The sequence below is a fragment of the Anopheles gambiae genome, chromosome 3 (genome assembly GCF_943734735.2).
Source record: "Anopheles gambiae chromosome 3, idAnoGambNW_F1_1, whole genome shotgun sequence".
NCBI lineage: Eukaryota > Metazoa > Arthropoda > Insecta > Diptera > Culicidae > Anopheles > Anopheles gambiae.
Window position 1 is genome coordinate 69,268,323 of NC_064602.1, and position 15,385 is coordinate 69,283,707.

Consider the following 15,385-nt stretch of genomic DNA (forward strand, 5'->3'; position numbering starts at 1 on the left):
AGAAACTTCAAAATTAAAAAAAAAAACTTTAACATAAAATTACCATTTACAATTCACAAGGTATCAAAACTTTAAATCCTTTAAAAATTATTCTCCTTGACGACTATACCATATGCCTGAAGGTATGCAATATAAAAAAATATTTTATTCGTTTATTTATTAAATTTAATTTGAAATCGAAACAAGATTAATTAAATGTCTTCAAACTTTCAACATACCGTATCTAAACTACTTTCAACCTAACTCATTAATTTATAGATTTCATATCCGGTTTGAAGGACCAAGCAGCTTCGAACGCAAGATTGATAGCATAAAACGCCTTTATTTATACCCAAACGTCTACTAAATCGTCATTTGCATACTTTAAGGCGTAAATAGACAAGTGCTTTGAAGAATTCTACATTTTACTTCCAAAAATGTCTGCTGAAACACTTTAATGTATAGCTTTAAAGAACAAATGAAATACCACAAAAATAGTAACCCATTAAAGGGCAACGCTCTAATCCCTTTCACCCCATTTTCCACTTCCCCCGAGTACGATGGCATTACCTTTATGACTGCCAGCAGCACATCGAAGATGCACCAACCAGCCAACCGCTCTGGCGCTCTGTGTTAGATTGATGCAGAAGATTTGTCAAATCGTACGTTTTCGAACGTCACACAAAAACAGATCTCGTACACAAATTGTACACGAATTTTTGTACTTCGCCGTTTTGTTTTCCCAAACTTCTTCTTTTCTGTTATTCACATATTTTCCCTTGTCACTCACACACCCACAGTATGTTTTCACTGTGCAGGGTTCGACAGGATTTATGGCTCTTTCAAACCACTCATCACCTTCCTCGTCAGCGCTCATCAACTAGCACAGCATCATAACAATTTCACAGCATCACTAGGGAAACTGGGTGCACGACCTCTCTCCTCTCTCCCTCTCTCTGTCTCACTCACTCTTTCTCATCCCACATACACACACACAGAGGAATAGTGCATCCGGAGCATTTCCAAGTGCACAACAGCCCGCACAGCATGGCGCGTCGAGTCGTTCCCGAACCCGTGGCCGGAGGTTTTCGGATGCAGGCATAAATTATGCCATTCGGCAGCTGGACGATAAATCACTGTGCCGGAATTCCATCTGTTCGAACGCCACAGCCAAACGGTACTGTTCGCGGCAACCTCCCCGGCAAAGGGCAACGGCAAACACCCGACCCGATGGTTGGAGTTTTGTTTTAAAATAAATGTTGAGCTTGTTTGTTACTTTCACCACCTTCAATCTTCCTACACACTGCCCTACATGCAGAAGCTATCTCTAGCGTAGCCATTTACAGGCAGAACGGCTTCACGATGCCACTCATTTCCATCGGAGCTTTATTTAAACAACAACCAACAAGAACAAACCATCCCAACACGTGCCGAGCGCATGAAAAACACAATGAACGAAAGCTGGGAACCACCAGCGGGAAAACGAAGATGCGTAAAAAACACACACACACACTAAACTGAAACACGTTAGATACAGAATATCTTCGATTTCGTGCAAATTCTCATTCCCCGAACACGATACTCACTGACGCACAGGAAATCCGCCCGTTTTTTTTCTTAACCCACAAAGCCTCTTCCCTGTTAGCGTTGCAGTAAAAAACAAACAGGTCCCTTTTGTTTACGGTACCACTAGGACAGTGCGGCGACAACGACGTTTGGAATCGATTTGCGGGCTACGCAACGGTGACGAACGAACCGAACACACCCGCTTTCTGCCGAAACGAACCGAACTCGAGCAGGGTCAAGCGAGGACTAAAATCGCCAATGTCGACTTTTGCCCATTTTGCCAGCCACTGGGAAAGGAAAAGCTTCTCTGATTTGCCCGCGCGGGAGAGTAGAGAGCACGACGAAGAGAGAACAGTTGTACATATCCTTGCAAGCGAAGCATAGCAGCGGTTCGGGAAAAGCGGGCCCCGAAGACACGTTTCCCGAAGTGCACACAGCACGCTCTGCTACGCTTTCGTTTGTACGCCCCGGAAATTAAGGAACGGCAAGTGAAACAGTTCGAAAACAACGCGCTCAAGCGTTCAGTGTGTTGATCTTTTTTTGTATTTTATTTTATTCTCTTTTCATTTTCTCCTTGCTGTCTGTGTGTAAGTGTGTGTGTAAGTGTGGGAATTTTCTCTCACGGCATATCTGCAGTATTCGTGATAAACAAATAGGAATTAGGGAAAATCGACCGTTTTTCTCCCCCTTCTGGAACACGAATTTTAAGCTGTGAGTGGTCCAGATCCCTTTGTCGATTTAAATCTCAACCACATACATACACACACACACAATCACACGTGATCATCGTCGCCGGCCTACAGGAATGGCGAAAAAAAGTGCTCACTGTTTTCTGTGCTAGGGGAGCAGGGTTGAAAAATCCATCGAATGTGCCCACGTGGTCTGTTGATGGCGGTTGATTTGTTCTTCGCTTCGCGCTCTGTTTGCTAGCCCACAGATGTAAACAAACAATTCACAGCTATGCATGTCGGTGTGTGTGTCTGCAGCAACGAGGAAAACACAGCTCGAAGGCCACATCGGTACACAGCACAGATATTACTTCCGGAAGGCGGAAAGGCGTACATGGATGAGGGAAAAAAACTCGAAATTCCAATGAAGTAAAAAGGCTCCCACCGAACCGTACGGAAATTTGCTGACTTGACGCCATTCACTGTTTGATAACCTTTTTTATTATAGTGTTTCGGATATAGTGTCTGTGTGCGTATATGTGTGTGAGGAAAATGCGTTGAATATTGAAGCTCTTTGCTCTAGAAAAGAGAAAAAAAAACACACAGATTCCCCAAAGGGAAGTGAAATTCTAAACCCGTCAAGCTTCAAAATCAAACACCATCACAGCCCAACCGCGCAACAAGTACCCGCGCGCAAAAGGTAATGCCGTGGGCTATTACCATTACCCGTAATGGGCAGACAGCGCAAAAATGGGCCACAATTCAAAGAGTACGAATACAAAAAAAACACGAAGCCCTCATCCACCGCCCAAACCGATCGAAAAAAAAGGCAAGGTGTGAATGGGCGGCTGGTCCCGTTTTTTTGTGTTGCACGCTTCAGGCAACCCACGACTGCTTCCTTCACCGTAAGTTATTGGTCCGTTTTCACGCGCGATAAAATCTCAAGATTGCACCGATGGGGAGGGGGGGTGAGGGAAGCAGCCCGGTCCGGCCAGCGTGTTTGCACGCTGCAGATCGGTTCGGTCTCGATAAGTCCTTGCGGGGGGTGTTGGTGGTCGTTTAATTTTATTGTGAAATTTGCTATAATTTTTTAACAAATTTATCATCCACCAGTGCTTGTAGGCTCAGTGGTGTCGTGTTTTGTGTATGGCTTCATTTGTTGCTTGACTAGAAATTCTGGCCATACCATAAAGCGAAACAGTTTTAACATGAAGGAGCTCAGCTGTGCTGGTTGACCTTTAACAAATAATGGAAAATTAAAAAAAAACTATAAGGGACATTTTAGGGACGAAGGGAATGGCAAAAACTGGTTTATTTAAACAGAATAGTAAATTTGATGTTGATATTGGTGTCATTTTGATTATCAATGTGTTTGAGCTGGTATTTGAACAAATACTAGCTGGTATTATACAAAAAACATTTACGTACTTTAGAAACAGTGAACTCTTACTTTTGATGCTGTCCAAGGTCCAGGACTACAGGTCGGTTCGTCTAGTCCAGTCCAGACTTAGACAAATTTTCATCTGACAGCCGGGGAGTGCAAGGTATCATACAAGTCCTTAGTAATCGTTACTTTCTTGCGGTAAAATTCCATAGAAATCCTCATTCGCATTATGGTGGCCAAAAACAGAGTCATAGGCAAAACCGTAGTTCATTTTATCAAATTGGTTTTGGTAGTCTGCCTCATGCAAAGCTTAAGATCGTTTGTAATATCCTATCAATTATCTTATAGATACTTTTGTCCTTCTCAAATCTGTGTGGGGATAGGTGGTAGGACTTTTCATCATCATCATCAAAAGTAACACGTGTTTGTGCTGACCACCTTGTTTGATTAATTGAAAAAAGATAATGCCTAAATCTATAGAAAAATGGGTAAGATACTTCCAGACATTCACAATTTTGTATGAGTTTGAAGCCATCAAATATTTGCGACTAACAAATGTATCCATCAGAAAGGGTGTATCAAATTTTTCATTGATATTTTAACAACTTTTTTAAAACAAATCCAAAACCGAATTCTCATTTTCATCCAAATAAACATTTTTGGTTTTTCTTGTACAACTCGAAAAGTTTTTGGATTTCTTAAGCGATGCGAGATCTCTTTCATCAATCACAATTTGACGATGATAAACGTAATCACTAAGTAAATTAGTCAATTGAAGAATTAATGGATTTTATGAGTCAAATCCGTATTAAAAACTTATGGGAAAGGTTGGATAAATAGTAAAAACGTAAAATAAATAAATATTCTCGAGAAGAAGCAATCGATTCATTGATTATTTTCCTACAAACAAGGTAATTAACCTATGTTTCATCTAACGAAAGTGTTTAATGTATACAAGAAAAAATAAATTATGAAAATTGCATAATATTCCATTTCTAGATGTTTTCTTGTTGTTCCGATTGTAAAAGAAAGGATTGTGAAGTAAGGATTTTTTGACACAATTTGCATACACTTCCTTATTGAACTCTTTAATGCTATGCGGAAGATAGCCTCATACTAAAATCAGTATGAGAAACATTAACAAATGAGAAAGAAAATAAACTAAAAATAAATCTTTTCCGGAAAAGCTAGTCTATGTATCTTATAAGCTCCTTAACAAAGTAACGACTCCCAATAGATTTCAACAAAGGATTTTTATTCATCCAAAAATACTTGCATTTCCTAGAAAATCAACTTCAATTCTACTAACGAAACTTAAGCCACCCGGCCCGGCAATACGAACAAAGCCCACCTACTCTTCACGTAGCTAAACTGTACTGTACTTTTCCGAGTAGAAAAAAAGCACCCAAGCGGAACCTTTCCAAACGCAAAAAGTAAAACACATTTTCTGACACTTTCCGTGCCGCAATACAGCGTCAAACTATTCACTAAAGTGAAGGATCACATAAAAAAACAACCTCCGCAGTACATGCGCGTGTGTGTGTTTGTGTGTGTATGAGTTAAGAACGAACGTTGACGTCTCGTCACGTGACGGAATTGAAGGAAATCCTTTGCCCCAACTCAACTCAATCCCGCTCGGTAGCGCTCCCAACCTTACCCAAACAAAGTAACTGATACTTACAGCAAAGCACCGTTGCTTCAGGTGTCCCAAACGTCTCCCCTCCCCTCATGTTCCTGCCCACTCATTTCTCTAACCCCGACAAGCATTGTTCAGATTTATCCCTGTTTCCCATTCCGAGCCGTCCGTCCGTTCTCTTCCTCTTGTTCGGAAGTGAACCATTTCCGGCGAAAATTTCCGTCCGCTTCTCAGGCAGGCAACACACGTTCCGGTAATCCAAGCCGCTTTTTCTCGCCATCGCTCGCCCTCCCTCTCTCTCAGCCACTCATATAAACACACACACACACACACACGGTGTTAATGGGTCGTCCTGAAGTCCTTCACCTTTGGGCCGTGGGCAGGCGAAAGAATGTCGGCGAACTTCCCTATTTTGCTTTATAATGCCTCTTTTTTCGCTTTTAAGCGTCTAAGATAAAAGCCCCCCGATACACAGGTAAGTCCGTGAAAACAAGGACATACATACACACCCAATACATGTGCCTTTCACACGAGCACTTCACATTAGCACTCGTACGCACTCGCCGAGGAGTGAAGGCGGCCTGAGCGCAACCTTTTTGGACGCGCGCATCGTAACGGTGCGTGCCCGAAAACGCGTTGTCGTCGTGTCGCGAGGAGCCCACGGTCCAAGTGTCACCTCACCATGTGGGCTGAGTACACACATCCAAACACACACACACACACACACACACACACACATGCCACAGGACATGGGATCAACACATCTGCACCGGCGACGTTTGACAGGGCACGATTTTCATTAGCCCGGGGCGGATTTTCCGGGACTTGTCGGTTGTTCGACAACGGGCGTACCAGGGAGAACAAAAGGTTGCTTGATGTTACTACATTTACTCACGTTCGCGCAGACTAGGGTTGCGAAGATGACGAAGAGTGCTGGCCCCAATAATGGGTTTGAATACGAAGATTATGCCATTTTCTTTTAACATTTCGTGTACACATACTAGTTGCAATAGTTTGAAGGAGAATTTTGTTGAGCAGAAAATACATTAGTCGATGTTGTCGAATATTGCCTAGAAATCACACATACATTGACCGTAAGCATTCGATGGTGCCTTTAAAGCAACAGTCATTTACAGTTTATATAACGTTTTGCCTCCAACGTTTTGTTTGTTCGTATTTAAGACAACAACTTGTTACTTTAGTATTATGTACAGGCTCGTCCATACATTACGTAACGCCAACACGAATAAGGGTGTTACATTCTAGCATATTGCTACATATTTATTTATTTATTGCTACATATTGCTAATCGGTCTATTCTAAATCTTTTTTGTGCAAATAACATTATGCACAATCTCATATTGTTATTCAAAGCATTTTTATTGCTTTCGAAAGTTGGCAATGGGGCCCTTCACGGTTCTAGTCAGCTTTTAGTATGAAGTTTGACAGTTGGAGGCTGAAATCATGTTAACACTCCATAAAAAAACACACATAAAACTAGCCTGCAATTTTTTGCTCGAAAACACGGTTTTGTTTACATTTACCCCAAGGTGCATTAAAGAGATCAGGTGTTGGAATCTAGCATCAAAGTGTATGTAGTCAAGGTGGTTTCATAGCATTTTTATAACTAATTTTGAACATCACTTTTTGACAGGACTGGTAAAGCCTTTTGCTCAAACAAGCTTTCTGGAGGCTTGACGAATACACAAAATACTCTTAAAATCTTCATTCAGAAGCAGAAGCGATAAAAATCAGCCTTTTAAATTCATACCCCTTGCGATAAGCCCTCCTGTATATTATACTCACTTAGATAGCTGCTCGAAAATTGCTATACAATGCAAACAGCTGACAGGCTGAAATTTCAGCCTACGAACTTAAAACGGAAAGGGCCCCAATGATACTTTTTTCATTGCAATTATTGAATCCTGTCAATTTCATAACGGATACGTACAGAACAGAATGAGCCTTTCAACGTTATTCAAAATTCAAATATTGTTTATGGATGTTTAGTTAGCAATCAAATGATTGTATGAAAAAAGAATTATTCATCCAAAAATATTAAAATGGAGCAATTATAATTGATTATAGCATCAATCCATAACATAATAATATAGGAAGAACAAATACCTTCAACAAAATATTTCTGTTAGCGTAACATTTGTTCTTACACTAGAGAAATGGAGGCTATAGGAGGCTATAGGAGGGATATTTATCAAATATTGCATTTTTAATGTAACGTAGTTCATGAATAACCCATCAAACTGTGTAAGAGGACTGACTACAGGCAGTCCGCGAGGTACGCGGTACCTCTTATACGCAGATTCGGAGATACACGGTTTTCTAAATTTAACAATTCTTTGAGCAAATTATGGTTAGATTCATTGTCAAATTTTATATAAATTGCCTACTGGTGGAATTTCATAATTATTTCTTCAATTGATAAATTTATTGACTAAAATCTATTACGTCAGGTAAAATTACTCAAACATTATTGATATCTTTGCTTCAAGCCGTGAAATTCGACATGCGCAAAATATCGAGATACCCGGAACTTTGCGGCCGTTTCGACCCCCATTACTAGTGTATCTCGAGGGTGTGTATACCGCCTGTATTGACATGGCAACTCTAACTAAACGATAAATGGTTCAAACATCCGATTATGGTTTTTTGCACTCAAATTTTCTAGTTCCAAGCAACGAACTTCCTTACGAGAGTAAATTGGAGTATTTGCAATAACAAATGTTCAACAAAAATGCCTTCCATTTATAAGATACGTTCCCCGCATGTAACTAAAATAGAAATAAAAACCAGAAAATTCACTCCAAACACCGTTTGACTCCACAAAAATATGCCACTCTTTGCTCAATCTGTCCAAGACAAGATCAGGACGTTTCAGACAACACACACATACACACAAGCGTTAACTGCTGCGGCAGCTCATTCACTCCAGCAAATAATAGCGTCCCGTTAGTTTGTGCTCCTTCCCCCCGCATTGGCGTGCGGGCAAACTTTCCCGAAACTAGTTATTTTATTAAATTGAAACTACGCTCTGTCGCAAAACCATGGCGCTGTCTCATTTACAAAAAAAGAAGAAAAAAACAACGAAGAGAAATTAAAATACAAACTTTTTACCTTCCCTTTCCAACTTCCCTTGAACCCACCCTTTGCCTTTTTTTAGTGCTCCCTGCCGCACATCTTCATTATAAGGCACAAACTTGTGCAGCTTCAAACGCGCACGGTCGAATTGTTTGGCTTTTTTCTCGATCTAATTTTCTTTAATTTCTCTTCTTATTTGTAGTTTTTCGAAGTCTGTAGTTTTTTTTATTCTTTTTTCAACTCACATTTCCTTCCTTACCCGAAAACGAAAACTTTTGACGTTTTCCCAAACACACAGCACTCACACACAGGTCACACAGTCTTTAATTACCTTCGCCAAGTAGCACGCTGCCTCGTGTCGCTCGATGCGGTCACATTTCCGGGGTTGACATGCAAATCGAACAGGTCACGAGAGAGTTTGCCCGGGAAATTTCCCCTCTTCAGGTCGCTCCAGGGACTTTAAAAAGTCGCAAGCCACACACCTCTCACGTGAAAAGTCGTTGCTACAAAAATAAAAGTCTCCAAACCGGGTCATCTCCCAGCCAGAAGCCAACGGAACGGTGGAGTTTTCCCCCCGCCGAGCAGCATGGGGTCGCGTGTTATTTTTCCAAGCCAGCAAGCAATCCCTTGCTGCAGCAGGCAGTCCGTGTGCGTGTGCTGACGCCATTGCCAGTGGGGAAGCATCCCCGGCAGAGCAGAGGCAGCAACGTTTCGTGACAGTTGACGGTTTTTGACGGGCATCGTTTGTGTGTGCAGTTGCTGCCCAAGCATCACCTGCTGCTGCTGCTGCTGCTTAGCCTGCTTAGCTACTTTTGCGTGGTTCATTACAGTTTGACTTTATTTAATTAGAGTCGCAAATTACAGCGGGACTGCGACGTCCGTTCCGGCCATGTTTTGGGGGAGAACGGGGGAAAGACGAGTGTCCTTCAGGTGACACACATTAACCAAAAAACCCTGGGACCGAATGTTTTCGACGACAGCGGCCCGAGCGTAATCACTGTAACACGTAACATTCAATCAACCCGGGAGGAGGTCGCAGCAGGATTAGTGTTTCCCGCTGTTTTGCTGGTTTTAAGTTGAGCGATGTTTTCCCCCTTTGTGTGTGTGAGTTTCAAGGTTTCTAAACTAAGCAAACCATGCCCTGTTCGCATCCGGATTATGCAAATGCGTATCGACGTCGTGCTCCGTGCAGCAACATTGCTCCTCAACGGTCGGGCAATCGAGTTGTTACACCATCACCACAGCAGACGAAGGACGGACGATCAACGAGAGTTTAAAACTTTAGTCTAAAAGAAGAAAAATAAAACTGTAACACCCATCTTCTCGTCTCACACATGTCTCATCTCACACACAGACAGGTAGGACATTCTTTTCCTCGCTCAGAAAAAAAACTCCTGACAAGTGAATCGAGTTTGTGGGAGTTTAAGCGATTTTCTAATGCTTGTTTGGCCAAACAGCCTCTCCACCCTCAGAACGGCTTTGCAGCTGTTTCTGCTTGAGCGGAAAACTTTTACCAAGGAAATTACCCCCATCACATCCCAGCCATTTCTTTCCTGGCGAGCATTTTCTATCTGTAAAATGTCTATCCCGTTCCATCACCAAATAGTCTGCCATTAGAACAGGGTGCTCTCTCTTGCATATACTTCTCTCTTTTTTTGCTTTCTCTCTCGCTCTCTCTCTCTCTCTCTCTCTCTCTCGCTCTTTCTCTGGCCCAAATGGCAATACCAAAGTTGTGTTTTATAATCTCTGCCCGACCCCAACCCAGCGTTTGGCCCCGGTCCAGCTGGTGAGATAAACTGCTGAAAATTTTACGAGCTGCCCAAGTTTTACCCCTGTCCGCTTTTCCGCACAGCTACTGCTGCTGCGCTCTTAATGGGAATGTTTATTTGTACTACTACTGCAGAGGATTAAGCTTTACTCTTTCTACAGGGCACGGTGAGCCGTGATGAAGGATGAAGGCCCGAACACAGCCCGATTAGCTTGTTTCGGAAGCATGCAAACGGGACAGGGTTTGAGGTAGATACAGCTGCAGCTCGATGGTGTAACAAGAGGCATCAAACATTTCGGCGCGGAAATTGTTGGAAGCAGAAACTGGACCAATTTTTTTCCTCTTTCTCCTCTTTACGCGCGTTACAAACATTACGCAAAGGGTTTTGCCCTTTTCGCCCCAGCTGCTCTTGACCTTTTGGCACCCCGTTTCTTCACGTTATTCCGAGAAGAGAATTTCAGATGAAGATGGCATAATGATTTCGTTTGACCATTGCACTCCTGGTGAGCTGTTCGGTGCCCTTTCGACGCATAACAGAAATACAAAAATTAAAGGTCAAAACGTGCCATGTCTTTGAAGATGAAGGCTTGTTATATTCAGTTCGGATGACAATTTGAGCCAACATCAAATCATTTACGACTAATTTGGATGAAACTGTTAGCTTAATGGTTATTTCGCATTTTCAACGGTATGGCGTTTAACCATTATTGAATAGTATGTTACAAATGGATCCGTGGTAAAGAGTGCAGTCTTTAACAAGACGGGTTGTGTTTCTATTCTCATTTGAAGCGAATATGAAGATTGTTTAATTAATTTGAACGCAACTTGTTTTAATAATAAATGAATTACTTTTATTCATCGATATTTAAAGTAATTCCTCCATCATCAAAATATGATTTTGTCATCGATACCTAAGCTACACGAATCGTATATCTCATTAAAATCATTCATTAAAATCCGTCCAATTTTAATCAAACCTGTCATACAACCGGGCAAAACCATTCCTGCTGATAAATCTGTCAATTACGACTAAATTCCGATTGCAATCCATTTCCTCCCTCGTCTACAGTATTCCATCCAAAACTAGGCACACATCCTACAGGTCCGTGGGATACATTGCTTCCAAAGAATTTGAATTGTACCCTACCCCGGAACCAGCAAAACCCCCTGGTTTGCTGATGAATCACTATTCATTAAAATGAGCTGACTGTTCCGGATCGTGTTGTCATAAACCAATAAAGGGCATTGGATTTTCCCCCCGCATTGGAGTACAATCAACGGTTTCAGGGAGGGGAGGGGTTTGTTCCGGCAAAAGGCAAAAGGAAAATCACGAACAAAACCGAAAGACGACACAATTCCTGTCCTGATGATCAATCCAAATATCCCAATATCGATAGCATAGCACAGCGGGCTCCTCCGTAGACGTCCGAGTGTTCACATACAGCAAAATAGCAGCCTGTGTTTCGGATTCACCGGACAAAGGTTTAGAGTCAAACAATTAATTACTTTAATTAAGTTACTGTGGTCTACTACTGGGACCACAAACGCACTCACACAATCTAGGGAGGTCAGCTCCTTTCTTTACCTGCAATTAAGGCGAACAAATGTGATAAAAAAAAACATTATCGTTAGCTTCGGTTGCTTCACGTTGGGAAGAAACCATGGAGACAATCCTTCGCAGGGAGGGACGTAAACTCCTTGAGACGCATGTATATTCATTCCTCGAATTGATTAGATGAATGTATAGGGCGCATTAAAAGCCTTCCATAATACGCTACGCCCGTTGACCCACGTCCGATGTCCTAAATTATTCATGTATTCTTCGTACATCTTCTGCAGGCCTTAAAGTAGACAAACCGGAGCACGGTTTGTCACACAGGATCACAAAAAAGCGGAAAGACAAAAAGCAAACACACAAAAACTATAGCCGGCCAGTATACACAAGTTTGCGTAGCAAAAAAAAGGGTAAGTTTCTAGAGCATCTCAATATCTTAAGGAAGCAAAAAGGACATTCTCAAATCGGTTGCTAGCGCAGAATGGAAGGAAAGCGCAAAGTATACACACAATCACACTAACGTTTATTCTCGAACTGCCGCTTTTGACAAATCTTGATAGCATGGAAATGAAGATGCGCATAAATGAAATTTGACTCTTAATTAAAAATGGACCCATTCCTCCGTCCCTCTCTCAAACCAATGGCTTTCAACATCGGGGGAAACCTTTTCTTCCAAGCTGGAGAAGATAGTGGAGTGATAGCGAAGCTGAGCGGTGATACGAAACGAAGAAAAGTCAATTTATTCATTCATTCTACGAGAACGTTCGCCACGATGAAGGGGTCTTTGTTTTTGTTGTTTTGTTAAGAAAATATGTATAAAATGATCTATTTGCTTGTCGACAAACGACAAGTCAAATCTGAGCTAAGTTGTTCCACTTAATGAGGAAATGGATTTTATGCTATCCAAAACTATGTCCCAGGAATGGCTTGGTTGAGAACGTCCATACGATTTTCATCAATAAATAGCGTCGTATGTGGATAATATTTAAAAACATTGCAAGAACACAACCTCGGAAAATAGCTTCCACCTATGAAAATTTATTTATTTTCATCAACATACATCCCCCATGAACTCAATACCAGGGAGTACTTCGTAACACTCGTTAAATGGAGATGACCGATCTCTTCCCTATCAAGCTACATCCTGCGCGGACAATCGGGACAGAAAGCATACGTTTGTATCCACCACGTCCAGCAATGGCGATGGAACGTATGGCCACACAGCACCTCCATTCGCTGAGTTTCGGCAATATTTTGCCGACATATGGAGCATTCATTGTTTCTGAAACAAGCGGTTGAACGATTTCTAGAGCAATGGAGATTCAAATACATTTGCACAAACTCACTTAACGTCCTTGTTAGGCATAATGCCGGTGTCTCTAATGTTCACCTCAAGCAACACTGGGACGTACTTGAAACAAGGCCAGAGGTGGAAAACAAGAATACTTTCTCTCTCCTGGAATGCACTTTTTAAATGAGCACACTGATCAAGAATACTTGCACTATTCATTCGCTTGATTTCTGCACCCAAAAGGCTAAAATACAGTGTGTGAATGTGTTTTTGAACATGTCATGGGAAAGTTTTGGTGATTATATTGTGCTTGCATTATGTGATTTGATGTAATCTTTCATTACCATACATATTCGATGCCCACAGCAACACAACAATACCATTATACTTATGCTATTTCCAACATTCGCCACCGTTATCACTTTTTATCCACTCTTCGTTTGAATTATACCATTGCGAAAAAATTAACAGCTTTAACATGTTGAATGTCACGTCACCCACAAAGTTGAAGTCACTTCTTGCACCGGAAAAAAACAAATGATTAATACCAAACCAAACGGTATGGTATTTCGGAATGACCGGACCTAGGCTAAAAATTTTGGACTAAGATTAGGTTAGTGTCGATTCGGTCGGGTCGATCCTAGTTTCGAGGAGACTATGCACAGCGAATTCAACAATGGATTTGAAATATGTAAGATAAATTTAAAATATTTTATAGTTTACGGACACTGTTTAATTTATCCTTGCAAATATCATCAATATATTTTGATTAAAATGTAGCTCTGTCAAATAAATTCCCAGGAGAAAATCAATCAAAATCAATTGGTAGGTTAATTGATGTATTTGTATTTGAATGGATTTGGATGGAATGTATTTTGTTCCTTTTGCAAATGAGCCTGTTTCCTTCCCATTCCTACATTTCCATCAAGTTTCATCATTATCCCAACACTAGTCCCAATCACGTAGTCTTGACTGAGCACTTCATTTGTTTCCAGCGAAAACAAAAACCGCTCATCGCCTAACAGATCGTATCGCGGACCTTCTGGAAAAGGACTGCCCTTTTTTCCACTCATCTTCCAGTACTTCCAATGTGTCATAAACTTCCCACCGGATCGGCGCACCACACCGTGACAACCCAACTATCAGTCATCATTCGATGGGCATCCAGATAGCCCGCATCAAAACCACGAAAAGCATGTACCGGCACGATCATCGATTGTAAACACAACGCACGACCGGGGCCCCCCGATAATAAACATCTTCCAATGTCCAATGCATCGACAACTGCGAACGCCACTGCTGCGGCACGGTACATTTGTATCCATTTCGATTCGTTGCTGACAGAAGTTGCTTTTAATTACGACTACCCCGGACGCCCCAGCATCACGCCAAGCATGGGATGGGACACGATTGTTCGCTCAGGCACGACTGTGAAACAAGATCCAAGGGCTTTAGGTGAATGATTTCGGGCTTTTGACTTTGTACAACCGTTTCCTAGCGTTGTGCGCCAGGCGGATGCCGGTGCCTAGGAATGCAGTTGCAATTCTTCACCTCGTGGTAGGATGCTGCCGACGGAGATGATGATCTCATCATTTTGGGCTTGAGGTTTGAGTTAAAAGTCACCATACCAGTCGGCGCTAGCACTTGCAATCAGCCATTCAGGCGAAGTTGCATTGTCGGCAAGGAACTTCATTACAGCGTGCGGTGAATGTCGGTGCCGGGGCCAGCCCAACGTATTCTTGGGATGGGCCTGGGTGATGGGTTCGGCAAAGCGAACAATGCACGTTCGTTGGCTGGTTGAAGGTATCAATCAATTAAGCGCAACCTCAGGGTTGAGAGGGCGCTCATGTAATGATTTTATTGTATCAAAACTTTTAACAATTGTCTAATTACGGCACGGAGTGATCGTTAAAAGCACTCATTTAAATAATTATCTTGTGATGAAGGGTATCTATGGATGAAGCCGATTTTGCATGAAAATTTCAACTTTGTTGGACGCGGAAACAAATTTTCAGATTTTGAGATTTTCTAAACCAATTTTAAAAGGGTTTCAATAAATTTAAAAGGATATAAGAAATCCTACAACTACAATAATATATTATTACCAACAGCGAAACCATCGCGAAATCCTCCTGCATCCACAAGTAAACCAATCAAGACCCCTTCTAAAACTCATTCCCCGCCAATCAACGACATCAGAGACTCCACGTTCCAGAATGCGACTCCAGCAACAACCACACCTCGTGGCAATCGATTTAGGCCATAAAGAAAACGATCCGTTCCGTTCCGCGTGTCCCACCGACCGCACCATAAACCGGACAAACCCACATTTGCCTTTGCGGCTGTGCGCCAAAAGGTAATTGGCCGTAAAAATGGTCCCATTTGCGCCGGTTCTCTTCCGTCATGAAGTTCGCTTTTCGTGTCAACAACAACGCCACGGCC

General features: G+C 41.9%; 1 protein-coding gene across 3 annotated transcripts in view; it reads right to left on the reverse strand.

Annotated features, from left to right (window-relative positions):
• LOC1275861 (uncharacterized) overlaps positions 1-15,385 on the reverse strand; it is a 312,032-nt gene that overhangs the window by 68,643 nt on the left and 228,004 nt on the right. The window contains exon 1 of one of the 3 annotated variants that reach the window (XM_061657779.1): positions 550-1,799. The exons of the other annotated variants lie outside the window; for them this stretch is intronic. The gene's annotated coding sequence lies outside the window, so the exon portion shown is untranslated. Of the gene's footprint in view, positions 1-549; positions 1,800-15,385 lie in introns of those variants that run through there. 3 annotated transcript variants of the gene reach the window in all.